The following is an 18,198-nucleotide window of genomic DNA, read 5'->3' as shown; positions in this document are numbered from 1 at the left end:
AGGTTTCCGAGCAGGACACAGTACAGAAACTGCTATGACTCACATAATTGACGACGCACTTCAAATGCTAGACCAAAACGACACCTGCCTCCTCATCCTTCTTGATCTCTCTTCAGCATTCGACACCGTTAAACATGAGAACTTACTCGAACTATTAAGCACTAGAATGGGATTATCTGCAACTGTTCTCAAATGGTTCACTTCCTTTCTTCACAACAGATCGCAGAAGTTCAAGAGCAACAATCTGATGTCATCGCCAATACCGGTAACGCTGGGCGTCCCCCAAGGATCCTCTCTATCCCCAACTTTGTTCAACTTAGTGTAATCGCCTACTGAGGTCTTTTTAGAAATACCAGATATTCAGGGCGCAACACTTGTGAACCGCTAAGTAATGACATGCACTTGTAAAACAGGGTGTATGCAATAGGGCGAGTGGTAATACCTCACAACCACTCAGGATGACCAGGAACTGGTCAGCAATACATATTAGCAACAATGCCCCTGCACTGACACAAAAACAATATAGTAACAATTTCCGTATATGATTGTAACATAAGAAAATGACATATAGTGCATCAATCTAAACAGTTCGTGCAGATACGTGATTCAATAACAGTTCGTCTATTGTGACGGGTAAGTCAGTCAAAAGTCTGCAGTGGGGGTGTCCATTTTCTGTTTAATGTTCCAATTCAACAAAAGCCAACACGTGTTTCATCGCACGGAACAAATGCGAATCTTCAGGGCTGGAGAGAGGCTTTGTGGGTCGGAGATGTCGGTAAGAAGTGGACACAAAAACGAGCGCAAAGGAACCGGTCAGGGTTAGATCCGGCCAAGTAATTATATAAACCAAAATGGCTGCAAAGTAAGGGAGGTGACTACCACTGGTGGCGGCAAGAAACCTCATATGCCGTTTAATAGGACTGCAACTAGGACTGCAAGCATCGATGTGTGGATAAACACATCTTCGTTTGCTGCAAGTGAGGTGGAAACCGGGAGGAGCGAGGTTGGTGTGGTTGAAGGGCGGGTGCGCACTTGAACCACAAAGTGCCTAGTCCTGACGGACGTGTATCTCCCTCTGCGGGTTTCCCGGCGCCGTGTTTCGTTGACGGACTTTGTGGTTCAAGTGCGCACCCGCCCTTCAACCACACCAACCTCGCTCCTCCCGGTTTCCACCTCACTTGCAGCAAACGAAGATGTGTTTATCCACACATCGATGCTTGCAGTCCTAGTTGCAGTCCTATTAAACGGCATATGAGGTTTCTTGCCGCCACCAGTGGTAGTCACCTCCCTTACTTTGCAGCCATTTTGGTTTATATAATTACTTGGCCGGATCTAACCCTGACCGGTTCCTTTGCGCTCGTTTTTGTGTCCACTTCTTACCGACATCTCCGACCCACAAAGCCTCTCTCCAGCCCTGAAGATTCGCATTTGTTCCGTGCGATGAAACACGTGTTGGCTTTTGTTGAATTGGAACATTAAACAGAAAATGGACACCCCCACTGCAGACTTTTGACTGACTTACCCGTCACAATAGACGAACTGTTATTGAATCACGTATCTGCACGAACTGTTTAGATTGATGCACTATATGTCATTTTCTTATGTTACAATCATATACGGAAATTGTTACTATATTGTTTTTGTGTCAGTGCAGGGGCATTGTTGCTAATTTGTTCAACTTAGTGATGGAACCTCTAACCACCTTGCTACAAGCATCCAACTTACACTTTCACATGTACGCCGATGACACCCAACTATATCTCAAATTACAATCCCCCAAAGACATTCTGCTCCTGAACTCAACGATCAGAAGCACCCAATCTAGGCTAGCCGATAATCATCTCAAACTCAATGCTCTGAAAACAGAGTTCCTTCTGATCTCACCTCCAGCGAAGATCTCCACCACTCAAAGTTGGCTTAAACACCTTACTGCACTCAATGTCCAACCCACCATCGTGGACTCAGCAAAATCTTTAGGCATAACACTCAAAACCAATCTCAACATGCAGCAACATATCAGCAAGGCAACAAAGGGAGCAAACTTCCAGATCAATACCCTGAGGAAACTTAAACCCTTTCTCCCAGCCAATGACTTCCAAACCGCAGTACAATCACTAGTCATCCCTCGAATAGAATATGGCAGCGTCGCCCTCTGCGGACTCCCGCTAACTACTACCGCACCTCTAAGAGCTTCTCTGAATGCTGCAGCGAGACTCATCACTGGGTCAAAAAAGCACTCTCATATTACACCTGACTTGAAATCCCTGAACTGGCTGCCTTTTGAAGCCAGAATACATCTGAAAATCGCCTGCATGACACACAAGGCGGTACACCTAAACTCACCCGGCTACCTCACGCAGAAGTTGACAATTTCTGGCGGCGCTAGAAAAACTAGAGGCACAAACAATCTTCTGCTGAAACCTCGTAGATTCCGGAAGGAAAAAACATATAAACGCTCCTTCTCAGGAATGGCACCCAGAATCTGGAACTCACTCCCCCCCCGAAACTAGGCTCATCTCTTCCACTACACTGTTTAAGAAAGAAGTAAAAGCTATCCTCATGGCAAAAAACACCTGAACTGTTAAGTAGGTCACCTTAAGAAAAGGCACCGATCTGTATTATTTGTCTGACCCCCGTTGCACATATGCATTATTTGTATTAGTGATTCACTGATTTACATGTTGGCTGTGCCCTCATTTATTTGTATTGTATGCTCCCCTGACTTAAGTGTTTTGATTATGTTCCCTCATGTACCCTTTCTGTGTAAAGCGCTCTGATATCTGCAAAGATCTTGTCCGCGCTATATAAAACTTTCAAAATAAATAAAAATGGTAGCCAGGCCCCTGGTCCGTGGCAGTATGCCAGTGACGCCAGTGGTGGGGCCAGGGAAAGCCAGGATGGGTTCCACAGTGGTATTCGTACAAGCGCCTTGAGACCCTTGCGGGTGAGTAGTGCGCTATACAAGTATCAATTTACAATTTTACAATTTAGTGGTGGCAGGGCGGGACCTGGTGCCACTGCACCTGCTGCACCAATAGTAGCCAGGCCCGTAGTCCATGGCAGTATGCCAGTGACGTCAGTGGTGGCAGGGCGGGACCTGGTGCCACTGCACCTGCTGCACAATGGTAGCCAGGCCCCTGGTCCGTGCCAGTATGCCAGTGACGCAAGTGCGGGCGGGGTTTTACGGGCCTGGCCCGCGATAAATCCAGTGACTCGCTGAGTCCCAGGCCCAGCGGGCTGGATGCTGAATATTGAGCAGCCGGAGACGGCCATCTCGCACTGTCTGCTGGCCCGCTAATAGGCCCCAGCGAGCCCGTTGCCAGCCTCGGCCGCCTGTAATAAGGCATTTGACTTACACGAACGTCGCTCTATAGAACCCACTTAATTCACGCCGCGCGTCCCCAGGCCGTGACGTCGGCAACCAGTCGACGTGGGATTATGGCCCCTCGGTGATTTACAGGAGGTCGCATCGCTACCTCCTAATCCGCACCTCGGAGCTGCGCTTTGTGCCACTTTCACTTGTTTTCAGCTTCCAGGAGCTTTTTTTTAGTTCTCCCATTTGTATTATGCGCCATCTGCGCATAATGCATAATTTGTATTTATTTATGCATATTTATATAGAGCTGACATTACCCAAAGGTGCTAGAGCGCTTTACAGGAGAAATATTTTGTTACGTGGAAGTTACAGATGGTTTAAGATAGACAATACGACTATAAGTAAATACAGAGATTGGAAATACAACAAGGTGGATCATTACCTAAAGCCGAGTGTACAGACCGTAACATGAGTGGTGTGGCTCACTGGTTAGAGGCGGCAGACCCGTAAGCAGAGAACGGCCCGGGACCAGGGTTCAATTCCCGACGCGGCAGGGTCGTGGACCAGGGTCAAAACGGACTCGATAATTCTCGCCTCGGTGCCCACTCTAACCAGGGATCACACTCGGCAACTCTGGGCATTAAGCTTGCCTCATCTCTACAACGGCCCCCCACAGACGCCGGGGATGCCTGGTTTCACCCTGGAGATACCCAGAAAAGGACCATCTCACAGGGAAAACCAGGACGGGTTCCCCTGCGGTCTTCAGCGCCAGGATACTCCATGGAGTCGCAGTGCGCTTTACAAGTACACCCACATTTACATGATGCCTAATCTGTGCGCACGTTTGACGATGAGTTGACATCATTGTACCCACAATCTCAAAGCAGCCGTGCATCTCCCTCAGTGCACCTCTCTCTGATGTCTGTGCCGTCAGCCCTCGAGCGCCCACTTATTGCCCTTACAGCTGCATTTCCAGTGCACTATTGACAGCACCCTCCATGCACAGGGCCATTACCGGCCTCCTGGACTCCCTCTGAGGTGGCACAGACCGCCTTGACCTCCTGGTCACCCATGAGATGGAAAAAAGTGGCCGGGATTTCTGACACCTTCCATTGCAAGAGCCTGCCCTGGTTTCCGGGTGTCCCTGAGATGCCAGCGCCTGCCCCGGTCACTGGTGCCCCTGGAGTGCCACAGTCTGCCCTGGTCTCCTGGTGACCCTCAGAACCAAGTTTGCAATGCCCCTTTTTTCATGGAGAAAATTGCTGCAGGTTTATTTGCATACCAAAATATGCCAACATGGTGGGTCAAGGGCAGGCAGCCCTTGTGCCACTGCACCTGCTGCACCAATGGTAGCCAAGCCCCTGGTCAGTGCCAGTATGCTAGTGACGCCAGAGGTGGCAGCCCCTATGCTGCCTGCCCACCTGAAGAGACAAATTGCACTGTGGCACTAACCAATTGGTGCTTACCAATTTTGGGGGTGGGTTTACCCCTTCCCACCTGTAGACCACCAGTCCACCCAATTACTCACTTCCCTTGAGAGGGGTGGAGCGTATCCAGGCAGCCCCCAGTTGCTCAGGTTTACAACCGCCCGTAGGACTAACGGGGTGCAATCGCTCCTCCAGGGTCCACCGCGAGGACTTCCCGGGGATAGTTGGCCTTTACACCCTTGTTATTCTCCTGAAGAGGGTACCCCCATGTACCTTTCAGCCTCTGGTTCGCCCTGTAACCATGGACGCTTGCAGCGCGGTGCTCCGAGTGTGAGCTGCTGATAGTTCCGTAGTGCCCAGAGCTGCAGCGTGCAGGCCTGTGAGTCTTGCGATTCCACCGCTGCTTGGAGGGCGCCGGAGCTCGTGTGCTGGAGAGAAGGCCGTGGTGCAGATCAGAGCATGAATTGGAGGCCAGCCAACGTCATCAGCTCGAGAAAGCCTTGATTCCGGGCTCTGAGGTGACGCACCAGGCTCCCAGCGTGCACGTGTATGCACGTAAAGGCGTAAACACAAAATACATGTGCACAAGTGCGCCTGTGCACGCAAACGAATACACAATGTGAGCTCCCTAGTGTACATGCCCGTGAACACATAAAACACACTCCCCAGTGTTCTTAGTGCAGCCAACACATCATACTGTCCAACCTCGTCAGGATGCGAGTGGATACAGGAGCACACACCACCCTACTAGCGCATGCAGGAGAACACACAACATAAGCTCCCAACGTGATTGTGCACACACAATACGGATTCTATGGTGCTTTAGTGCATGCAGCGGAATGCACAATACAAACTCTCACCATGCCTGTGCATTCTAGAGAACAAACAATAGAAGGTCACCAGTGTGCTAGTGCATGCAGGAGAACACACAATAGAATCTCGCCTGTGTGCTAGGGCATGCAGGAGAGCACAGAATGCAAGCTCCTGGTATGCTAGTGCCTGCAAGAGAACACATGTTACAAGCTCACCAATAGGTTTGTGTATGCAAGAGAACAAACAATAGAATCTCACCAGGGTGCTAGGGCATACAAGAGAGCATACAATGCAAGCTCCCGGTGTGCTAGGACATGCAAGTGAGCACACAATTCAAGCTCCCGGTGTGCTAGGGCATGCAAGAGAGCACACAATGCAAGCTCCCAGTGTGCTAGTGCATGCAAGAGAGCACACAATTCAAGCTCCCGGTGTGCTAGTGCATGTAAGAGAGCACACAATGCAAGCTCCCGGTGCTAGGACATGCAAGAGAGCACACAATGCAAGCTCCTAGTGTGTTAGGGCATGCAAAAGAGCACACAATGCAAGCTCCCGGTGTGCTAGTGCATGCAAGAGAGCACACAATGCAAGCTCCCGGTGTGCTAGGGCATGCAAGAGAGCACACAATGCAAGCTCTTGGTGTGCTAATGCATGCAAGAGAGCACACAATGCAAGCTCCCGGCGGGCTAGGGCATGCAAGAGAGCACACAATGCAAGCTCCCAGTGTGCTAGTGCATGCAAGAGAGCACCGAATAGAAGCTTCCCGTGTGCAAGTGCATGCAAGAAAGCACACATTACAAGCTCGCCAATGTGTTCGTGTATGCAAGAGAACTAACAATAGAATCTCACCAGTGTGCTAGAGCATGCAAGAGAGCACACAATGCAAGCTCACCAATGTGTTTGTGTATGCAAGAGAACTAACAATTGAATCTCACCAGTGTGCTAGGGCATACAAGCGAGTACACAATGCAAGCTCCCTGTGTGCTAATGCATGCAAGAGAGCATACAATGCAAGCTCCCGTGTGCTAGAGCATGCAAGAGAGCACACAATGCAAGCTCCCAGTGTGCTAGTGCATGCAAGAGAGCACAAAAAAGCTCCCGGTGTGCTAGTGCATGCAAGAGAGCACACAATGCAAACTCCTGGTGTGCTAGGGCATGCAAGAGAGCACACAATGCAAGCTCCCGGTGTGCTAATGCATGCAAGAGAGCACACAATGAGAGCTCCCGGTGTTCTAGGGCATGCAAGAGAGCACACAATGCAAGCTCCCGATGTGCTAGGGCATGCAAGAGAGCACACAATGCAAGCTCCCGGTGTGCTAATGCATGCAAGAGAGCATACAATGCAAGCTTCCTGTGTGCTAGTGCATGCAAGAGAGCACACAATGCAAGCTCCCGGTGTGCTAATGCATACAAGAGAGCACACAATGCAAGCTCCCGGTGTGCTAGGGCATGCAAGAGAGCACACAATGCAAGCTCCGGATGTGCTAGGGCATGCAAGAGAGCACACAATGCAAGCTCCCGGTGTGCTAATGCATGCAAGAGAGCATACAATGCAAACTCCCGGTGTGCTAGGGCATGCAAGAGAGCACACAATGCAAGCTCCCGGTGTGCTAATGCATACAAGAGAGCACACAATGCAAGCTCCCGGTGTGCTAGGGCATGCAAGAAAGCACACAATGCAAGCTCCCTGTGTGCTAATGCATGCAAGAGAGCATACAATGCAAGCTCCCGTGTGCTAGAGCATGCAAGAGAGCACACAATGCAAGCTCCCAGTGTGCTAGTGCATGCAAGAGAGCACAAAAAAGCTCCCGGTGTGCAAGTGCATGCAAGAGAGCACACAATGCAAACTCCCGGTGTGCTAGGGCATGCAAGAGAGCACACAATGCAAACTCCCGGTGTGCTAGGGCATGCAAGAGAGCACACAATGCAAGCTCCCGGTGTGCTAGTGCATGCAAGAGAGCACACAATGCAAGCTCCCGGTGTGCTAATACATGCAAGAGAGCACACAATGCAAGCTCCCGGTGTGCTAGGGCAAGCAAGAGAGCACACAATGCAAGCTCCCGATGTGCTAGGGCAAGCAAGAGAGCACACAATGCAAGCTCCCGGTGTGCTAATGCATGCAAGAGAGCATACAATGCAAGCTCCCTGTGTGCTAGTGCATGCAAGAGAACACACAATGCAAGCTCCTGGTGTGCTAGTGCATGCAAGAGAGCACACAATAGAAGCTCCCTGTGTGCTAGTGCATGCACGACCACGGCACTCTGCACACAGACGTGGCGAGTCTACGCCGGTTTCTGCCGGTTAACTCAGCCCCAGGTTCCTTCAAATCAAGGCATCGCCCTCTGAACCCCTTCGGGACACACTGCCTTCTGCAAATAACACCCCCCGAGGTGGATCCCCTTCTTAACCAGGTCGAAACAGGACGAATTTTCGCCGGACCCGATCTTACAGTTGTTAAGTTCCTCCCGAGCCATTCCAGCTCCGTTTTCCAACTACAACCCGGTCCTGAAGATGATACCAAACAAAGAGGATCGAAACGTCGTCGACCATTCAGCGCAATAGATGGCGCATCCCCCAGTGTGGCTCGTCCAAATTATTCCTTCATCTGAAAAATCTTTTGCTTTGCAATTCTTTGGAGCCACATTGTTCTCTTGATTCACTGTATATATTTAAACACTTTTACACCATGCACCGTTCATGCTGATCACAATTGTCACTTGCGTCGCCACCTTTTGTGTCACTTGCACATGCCGAGCACCAAGTCCAATTCGGGTTGTTTTGTTATTCGTTTACGTACAGTGCTGCTACAACTGTATTTCTTACTTCTCTTTAATTATATGATACCATGAGCACGTTTCAAAACTAATTGAGTCTCCTTGTTTCTGTCCACGTAATGCTTTTCGCATACATGTTTAATCGCCTTTATAGTAATACCAGTTGGGATATTGTTTGTTTATTCTGAGTGCATGCAAGAGAGCACACGTTACAAGCTCACCAATGTGTTTGTGCATGCAAGAGAACTAACAATAGAATCTCACCAGTGTGCTAGTGCATGCAAGAGAGCACACAATGCAAGCTCCCGGTGTGCTAGTGCATGCAAGAGAGCACCGAATAGAAGCTTCCCGTGTGCTAGTGCATGCAAGAAAGCACACATTACAAGCTCACCAATGTGTTCGTGTATGCAAGAGAACTAACAATAGAATCTCACCAGTGTGCTAGAGCATGCAAGAGAGCACACAATGCAAGCTCCCAGTGTGCTAGTGCATGCAAGAGAGCACCGAATAGAAACTCCCCATGTGCTAGTGCATGCAAGAAAGCACACGTTACAAGCTCACCAATGTGTTTGTGTATGCAAGAGAACTAACAATTGAATCTCACCAGTGTGCTAGGGCATACAAGAGAGCACACAATGCAAGCTCCCGGTGTGCTAGGGCATGCAAGAGAGCACACAATGCAAGCTCCCTGTGTGCTAATGCATGCAAGAGAGCATACAATGCAAGCTCCCGTGTGCTAGAGCATGCAAGAGAGCACACAATGCAAGCTCCCAGTGTGCTAGTGCATGCAAGAGAGCACAAAAAAGCTCCCGATGTGCTAGTGCATGCAAGAGAGCACACAATGCAAACTCCCGGTGTGCTAGTGCATGCAAGAGAGCACACAATGCAAGCTCCCGGTGTGCTAGTGCATGCAAGAGAGCACACAATGCAAGCTCCCGGTGTGCTAATGCATGCAAGAGAGCACACAATGCAAGCTCCCGGTGTGCTAGGGCATGCAAGAGAGCACACAATGCAAGCTCCCGATGTGCTAGGGCATGCAAGAGAGCACACAATGCAAGCTCCCGGTGTGCTAATGCATGCAAGAGAGCATACAATGCAAGCTCCCTGTGTGCTAGTGCATGCAAGAGAACACACAATGCAAGCTCCCGGTGTGCTAGTGCATGCAAGAGAGCACACAATAGAAGCTCCCTGTGTGCTAGTGCATGCACGACCACGGCACTCTGCACACAGACGTGGCGAGTCTACGCTGGTTTCTGCTGGTAAACTCAGCCCCAGGTTCCTTCAAATCAAGGCATCGCCCTCTGAACCCCTTCGGGACACACTACCTTCTGCAAATAACACCCCCCGAGGTGGATCCCCTTCTTAACCAGGTCGCCACAGGACGAATTTTCGCCGGACCCGATCTTCCAGTTGTCAAGTTCCTCCCGAGCCATTCCAGCTCCGTTTTCCAACTACAACCCGGTCCTGAAGATGATACCAAACAAAGAGGATCGAAACGTCGTCGACCATTCAGCGCAATAGATGGCGCATCCCCCTGTGTGGCTCGTCCAAATTATTCCTTCATCTGAAAAATCTTTTGCTTTGCAATTCATTTGGAGCCACATTGTTCTCTTCATTCACTGTATATATTTAAACACTTTTACACCATGCGCCGTTCATGCTGATCACAATTGTCACTTGTGTCGCCACCTTTTGTGTCACTTAAACATGCCGAGCACCAAGTCCAATTCGGGTTGTTTTGTTATTCATTTACGTACAGCTACAACTGTATTTCTTACTTCTCTTTAATTATATGATGCCATGAGCACGTTTCAAAACTAATTGAGTCTCCTTGTTTCTGTCCACGTAATGCTTTTCGCATACATGTTTAATCGCCTTTATAGTAATACCAGTTGGGATATTGTTTGTTTATTCTGAGTGCATGCAAGAGAGCACACGTTACAAGCTCACCAATGTGTTTGTGCATGCAAGAGAACTAACAATAGAATCTCACCAGTGTGCTAGTGCATGCAAGAGAGCACACAATGCAAGCTCCCGGTGTGCTAGTGCATACAAGAGAGCACACAATGCAAGCTCCCAGTGTGCTAGTGCATGCAAGAGAGCACACAATGCAAGCTCCCCGTGTGCTAGGGCATGCAAGAGAGCACACAATGCAAGCTCCCGGTGTGCTAGTGCATGCAAGAGAGTACACAATGCAAGCTCCCGGTGTGCTAGGGCATGCAAGAGAGCACCCAATAAAAGCTCCCCGTGTGCTAGTGCATGCAAGAGAGCACACAATGCAAACTCTCGGTGTGCTAGGGCATGCAAGAGAGCACCCAATAGAAGCTCCCCGTGTGCTAGTGCATGCAAGAGAGCACACAATGCAAGCTCCCGGTGTGCTAGGGCATGCAAGAGAGCACCCAATAGAAGCTCCCCGTGTGCTAGTGCATGCAAGAGTGCAATACCTGGCCATAGTGCAACATTGGTGGGAAAGGCTCGACTAGTGCGTGTCATTGCAGTTGACCTCCTAGGATTTCCCACCTCCCCACAGACCCATTCCAGTTTCTTACTGGTTCTTAGGCCTTGTTTTTGGATCTCGAGAGGGTCTCCCCAAAGAAGTAGGGGTGCACCAGGCCACTCTGGGGTCCTAAAAAGAAAGTGCACTCTCAGCTGTCACTGCTGTCTGGGGTCTCGGGTTGTGCGTTTATCAGAGGGGGCAGGTTCGGGTGGGCAAAGCCTTTTGGGTTGATACCTGTCCTACATCCGTCATTTTCTGACTCTCATCCCTAAAGCGACAACGAAGAAAGGGTTTTGAAATGTCAATATCTGTCTCCCTAATGTAGCACTTAACAGTGACATGTGACCTGTTTCATGCACCTAGATATTTTGGAAAGTATGGAAACTTAATTACAGAGATAAAGTGATTCGTCCAGGGTCACACGATTTGCTCGGGGAGTGGGAACGCCAGGATTATAAATCAGTTTAGCTGGCTCTGCAGTCAATAAATCAACAGCATGCCACTTTTCCTTACCCCAGAGGACTGACCTTCCTGCCTCTGTGTCAGCGGGGAGGGGGAAGGGGAAGGGGGGGGGGGTCACTTCTGATCCACATCTATCTCTTGCGATCAAAGCTCTGCGGTTAATTTCCCCAGGGGCTGTTTAAAGGAGGCCTCATGGCGCAGGCGTGAGTAGCTGCTTCAGGGGTCTGAGAGGGAGGAAGGGAGGGACAGAGCAAGAGAGGGAAGTGAGAGTTATCCGGTTATGAAGGACGTTTAAAAACCATGGTAGTTTACTGTTTGAGGAGCACTGGGGCAGACTAGAGGGGACTCCAGTCTCTCTTCTCCAGAAAGCATGCACGTTACGCTACGTTACGTATGATGAGACGTAAGAACGCAGGTCAGCACAGGGGCTGGTGGCAGAATAAACACATTTGGACAGTCTAATTTTTCTTGTGTTTACTGCATCCGCACCAGCAGAGACTCCCCCAGCACAGCGTTTCTTTGAGCTATCGAACTCTGGCAGTGATTGAATGAATGTCTGAATGCATTTTACAGGCCTGCCTGTTCTGGGCAGCCCCTGCCAACAGTATGACCATGATCAAAATACCGCTTTGTATACTGCTTCATATCTCTGTCTTGTAGTGCGAGTTCCCTGCAAATTGCCGATGTTACTGGTAGCAGACTTCATGTTACTCACTTTAACAATTTTGGAAGGATGGAAGGCCATTATATCTTACCACTTTGATTCACATTTGTGAGCAGTTGCCAAGGTTTAGTACACAGTATCACAGGCTCCCCGCTTTCACTTTTTAAAATGTGTAATATGCGCCATGCACCAACTTTTGTTCTTAATCACCGGAATCTCTGTCCTGAAGAAGGCCATTTGTAACCAGTTGTGATGATGGCCGAAACATGCTTCTAAAAGAGCACACACATCAGCTTTAATACATGCACTAAGAATTATTGTATTGTAATGCCAGAAATGTTATGTCTTGTCAATCAAACAGCACTTTTTGGGAGCAGCACTGTCAACCCTAGGGGTGTCTAGGGGTGCAAGGTCTCCATTGAGTGCCAGGTCTTGAGTTTCTTTCTGAGTCTGGGTGTTGATCGAAGGTGGAGGGGCAGTTCGTTCCGGATGTGTCTTGGTGGCGATTTAAGAGAATGAGCCCACCCACCCGCTGTGGCTGCGACGTATGGGGGGGGGGGAGCAAAGGCTAGAGAGGAGGAGTGCAGGTGTCTTATGCGCAGAAGGAAGTTAAGTTGGTGGTTGATGTCGGCAGGTCTTGATGGTGCAGGGCCCTGTATGCGTGCGTCAGGATCTTGAACTGGCATCTCTTCTGGATGGGGAGCATGTGGAGGTCTCTTAGGTGGGGGTGCTGTGGGTCCATTCAGGGAGGTCCTGGTTGAGTCTGGCTGTGGCGTCCTGTATGGTCTGGAGTCTTCTGAGGAGCTGGGTGGGGATGCCGGCGTGGACAGCGTTGCTATAGTCGAGGCGGCTGGTGACGAGGGCCTGCGTGACAGTCTTTCTGGTGTTGACTGGGATCCATCTGAAGATTCTGCAGAGCGTGCGGAGGGTGTGGAAGCAGGAGGCGGTGACGGCGTTGACTTTTTGTTTCATGGTCCGTTCGCTGTCGAGTATGATGATGTCTCGGTTGCGTGCATGGTCTGTCGGCGTGTGTCCAAGTTCTGCTGGTCACCGGTTGTGGTCCCAAATGGATGTGTTTTTTCCAAAGATCAGTACGTCTGTCTTGTCGAGGTTAAGTTTAAGGCGATTGGCTGTCATCCAGTTGGCTATGTTGGTGCCAAAGTCCCTTCTGGTGGTGGAGAGGTCTTCGGTGAGCGATAGCCGAAGTTGAGTGTCTGTGTAGGAAATTATGTTGAGGCCGTGGGATCTGATGATCTCTGAAAGGAGGGTCATATAGGTGTTGGAACAAAGTGGGGCTGAGGGATGATCCTTGGGTTATGCCACATATAATATTTTTTTGGGTTCAGATGTCAGGGGAGGCAGCCAGATGCTCTGAGTGCAACCTGTAAGGAAGGAGGTGATCCACGTGAGGGTGTTTTGCTTTATGCCGATGTTATAGCGTCTGTTGATGAGGGTATGGTGCGATACGGTGTCCTATGGAGCAAAGAGGTCGACGAGGATCGGGTCTACGGTCTCCCTGTGGTTGAGTAGGGTTCTGATGTCATCTGTGGCACTGATCAGCGCAGTCTCCATGCTGTGGTTGGCACGGATCCTGATTGGGAGGCATCCAGCAGGGGGTTCTGTTCCAGGTATTCGGTGACCTGTTGGTTGATGGCTTTCTTGAGTATTTTGGCAGGGCAAGGGAGGAAGGAAATCGGTCGATAATTTTGGAGTTTGCTGGGCCCAGTGGAAGGTTTCTTTAGAATGGGTCTGGCCTCCTCGTGTTTCTATCTGTCCCGGAAGGCTGCTATGGTGATGGAGGAGTTGATGATGCGGGTGAGTTCCATGCTGATTTGGTTGGTTCCGAGGTCGAAAAGCTGATGGCTCCAGGGTTATTGGGTGCCTCGGAGTGGGTGGATGACATGAAAGCCATGGTGGTCTGTGTGGTGAGTGGTGACCACATGTGATTATTGGCAGGTGTGCGCTGGTTGGCCGAAGTTGTTGAAGTTGAGAGCAGTGGATTGGGATTGAAGTTCTTGTAGATGATGGCAATCTTGCTGTGGAAGTAGTAAGAGAGGGTGTCTCCGAGTTCCTGGGAGTGGTGGATTGTGTTCTCTGTGGCAGCCAGGTTGGAGAATTCCTTGCCTAGTTCTTCCTTGTGGTTGGCTGCTGTATCGATGCAGACTGAGATGGCTGCCCTCTCGGCTTCCTTGATGCGTAAGTGGTAGTTGCTGAGACCTACTTTGTGAGCGGCTCTGTCGGAGGGGTTTCTTTTGGAGCACCATCGTTTCTCGAGCAGATAGCAGTTGCCCTTGGTGTTCTGAGCTCTGGAGTGCTCCAGCTGGCTTGCTTTGAGGTTTTGTTGGTTTTTGCTGGTTTCATCTGAGCGACTCTGTCAGCATATTTGGTGATCGATGTTGTCAAGTTCTGGACGGCTTTTTCTAGGTCTGATGAAGCTTCGGATTGGGTGGTGCTGAGGGCCTGAGTCCACTGTGTCTTTGTTACCTTGCCGCAATTGCGGTGGGAGGAGCTGTGATGCTTGGTGATGATGTGCTGAGCGTCGGAGATGGTGAAGTGAACAATGCCGTGGTCGTACCAAGTGAGTTCTATGACGAGGCTGAATTTGACTCTGTAGCTGGAGGTGAAAATGGGGTCAAGTTTGTGGCCGGCTTTGTGCATGCGTTCAGTGACCAGTAGGTGTCGCCGATGTATACGAGGGTGCCTCTTATCATTGTCTTGGCATCAGTCTGTAGTTGTGGTGTTCCATGAGAGGTGTGTGGTCGTCGTTGGTGGCGATGCATCGGATGGTTTCCTTGAAGATGATGGCGATGCCTCTGCTGTGTTTGTCGATGCAGTCTTGGTGTATCATCTTGTAGCCGTCGGGTCTTTTGAATGTCTTGCGTGCTGGTTTGCGAGCGGGCAACAGTTTTTTAAGTCTAATATTTGTTTATGTGCCAAAGTGTGTACGTGTTTTCAACATAATGCAAGAAACTGTATTTTGATAAATGCCAAACATTTTATACCAAAGCCGCCCATCTGTGAATAACTGTTATTGACGGCATTTAGTCCCCTGTGAACATATACTGTCGAGATTGACATCTTAATTAATGACTTGATTCAGATTTTGACAACTGGAAATCCCATCTGCTGTTGAGGGACATTTTCTCCCTCTGCCAAGGTGGCAGAGAGAAATCTGTCGCAGTTTGTGTTGTCTTGTGGTGCAGCAAAGACCCCCATCAAAGTGGCTGCGTCTTCTACGAACATAGCGCTTAGAGGGGCTGCCGCTGGTGGAAACGGTGCTCAAGCTCTCGTTTGGCAGTTCCACTACCAAAATGGGTCCTGGAAATATACCCTCAAATTCCAGGTGGGTCCCAACTCCTGAAGATATATATAGGTCATCCCAGGAGGCCCTTGTTCCCTCTGAGGAACAGTCTCTCTCCACAGGGCATCACCGTCCCTCCAGAAAGCAAGAACCCTAAGAAGACGCCTTCTCAGACCGAGCACTCAGAGTCTGGAGTCCTACCCCAACCTCCCACCCGGCAAATCCTTCGTACCTTTTAGAGGTGGGCGTGCCACAAATTAACAGGGGGTGCCAAGCCAAGGGTCTGGATGGGCTCTAAGAGCCGGCGATCGACCCAAGCACTGAAAATGTTTGGTGTGTAAACTGTGCTACAAACGACATATAAAAAATATGATTGAAACTCCTCAAAATAAAAATAAAAATTATTTCTTTGATACGCAGAAGAGCTTCAACTTAGTACATCAGATTATATCACTGCATTGAGAAGCAATCTTTGAGAGTGTCAGTTTTTAAACATGAACTTAAAGATATCAATCAATCAATCACTGCATTTCTAAAGCGCGCTACATACCCGGGAGGGTCTCAAGGCGCTGGGGGGAGGGGGAGGGGGGGCCGATACTGATCGAATAGCCAGTTCTAGAGAAGTCTTCTGAAGGCCAGCAGGTCCTGAGTCTGTCGAAGGCTGGTGGGGAGAGCGTTCCAGGTCTTGGCGGATACGAGGAACTGTGGCGAGGGCGAGGTTGGCAGAGCGGAGGCTTCAGGTGGGGGTGTGGAAGCTGAGTCGGTTGTTGAGGGTAGGCTGGTCCGGCATTGTGGAGTGCTTTGTGTGCGTGGATGAGGAGTTTGAAGGTGATCCTCTTGTTGACGGGGAGCCAGTGCAGGCCTCTCAGGTGGGGTGTGATGTGGCTGCGTCGGGGGACGTTGAGGATCAGTCGTGCCATATTCATACCCCCGCCAAGATGGCGATGCCATTAGTGAATTAGGAAGCACGTCAGTTGTCACGTGCACCCCTTATGAGGCTGAGATCCCACGTAGGGACCGTTACAGACTATGTAACAAACACCTGAACTCAAGCTTTTCAAAGAGCTCTCAAACGCAGTAGGGAAAAAAAGGAAGCACAGAGAACTAAAATATCCGCCTAAGATCACACAATATGGCCGAGTGCGGGGGGCCAGGACAAATCCCTGGCTTTCTGATTTACATTGTGTCATTCAGCCTTTAGTCGGGTATCGTTATCCCTTTCATGTTTCACATCAAAGGTTATGTTTTTTCTTTAGTTCTTGGAGCATTAGGTTAGACGTTAGAGCGTGCGTGGCAAGCAAAAGCGACATAGAAGCTCGGCTCATTTTGGGCTCGATGGTCCAAGTGGAGCTCGAGCTGAGCCAGGCCGCTGGCTCAAGCTTCCAGTGGCTCGCGCACCTCTGGTGCGTTTACAGAAGAGTGTAAAGTCCTATTCTACCAATCTACTCACTCATTTATTCATTTTTTTCTTATATAGCGCCGGTCTGGTCACCAGGCTTGGAGCGCTGAATTGAACAGTCAGTGCATCACGCTCCTTCATTCAGGCCAGCTGTACAACTCTTTCAGTCTATAGCATTGTTTGTGTATTTATAGAGCGCTTTATACCCCTGATAAGGCGTCGAGACGCATTGTTAGTGGGCAGCTAGAAGGCTGCATGGCGTAAGAGGGCGTGGCTGGAATTGTAACGTGGCCACGTCATGAAGGCGCAAGGCCCATTTCTAATAAACTGTATTTTATGGGGACACCTTGATATTTCTTTGTATTTATTTATTTGAAAAGTTTTATAAAGCGCGAACATGACCCGACAGGGTATCAGAGCACTGTACATCGTCGCCCACTTGTTTCGGCTAGAGCGGGAAGATATCATCGAAATCAACGTAACAAGTAATATCCTTCATTTTAGAGGGAGAGTACATGTACTTGTCTGGAGCAAACAGGTACTCTTAATAGTGAGTACCTACACTTTTATAGTGCCATTTAAAGCAATTTGGGTATCAATGAGCTTCATACTCCGTATTACATTACAGCCGTGATTTGGAAGGCCTCGCTCGAGTCCTGCCCAAAGTGACAAACCTGGTATAACCGTTTGTTGCATCCAGTTTTGAAATTAAACTCATGGAAAGATTAATTCTAATTGTGAACCGTGAAGGTTTGTGGTGGACAGTTTCCTCTAGGACGTAAGTGGAGGACATTGTCCTAAAAATAGTGTTTTAACCCTTTCGCTGCGGCGGCAATTCCGCCGCAGCGCTAGGGGGGTGGGGGGGCCGCGCGGCGCTCCCATGCTCGTGACGGAACCGCTCCATCACGAGCCTCGGGTGCGCTGTGCTGATGACGGAGCGGTTCCGTCACCAGCATGGGAGGGGTTAAGGGTAAAAATATTTGCAAAAACAGCTGCACAGAGCGTTTCTGCGCCTTATTCTCATTCAAAACTGCGTAATGTGTATTCGGGTACAAAAACTGATGCAAATAGCTTACTATACTCCTTTTTTGCCTCCAGCTTTGTCTTTGCCCTTACACTGTGCCTGTCCCAGGTCTGTGAATTCTGTTACTGCTTTCTGCCCCCAACACCCCTACTGGAAGGTTGAATGTGGTATAGAACAGCACTGTCGCAATGAGATGAGGAACAGTCCATGTCGCAGAGAGGGGTGGCTGTCTGCTCTCACCTGCTGCATCTCAACCATGCAAGCTTCAGTCACATATGCCTTACAGTCAACTCATTACGTAGCAAACAAGGACCCCCTGAAGAGGATAGAATTCCTGGGTCAGGGCAAACAAGTTATGGCAAATAAACACACCCAGGCGAAACATAAAAAATGGCAACGTTCAAGTGAAAGAACATAATAATAATAATACAGCACTGAAATAGCATAAAGAATTTAATTTAACAAGTTTGATAAAAATATCACAAGATTGTTCATTGACATAATCAATAGCTAAAAAACACAAT

The 18,198-nt window shown here is 49.4% G+C and overlaps 1 protein-coding gene across 1 annotated transcript in view; it reads left to right on the top strand.

The window, feature by feature from the left end:
- NCAN (neurocan) overlaps positions 1-18,198 on the top strand; it is a 220,557-nt gene that overhangs the window by 137,401 nt on the left and 64,958 nt on the right. The gene's annotated exons all lie outside the window — the stretch shown is intronic.

Source organism: Lissotriton helveticus, chromosome 12 (genome assembly GCF_964261635.1).
Source record: "Lissotriton helveticus chromosome 12, aLisHel1.1, whole genome shotgun sequence".
Classification (NCBI taxonomy): domain Eukaryota; kingdom Metazoa; phylum Chordata; class Amphibia; order Caudata; family Salamandridae; genus Lissotriton; species Lissotriton helveticus.
This window is presented reverse-complemented; position numbering and strand designations above follow the sequence as displayed.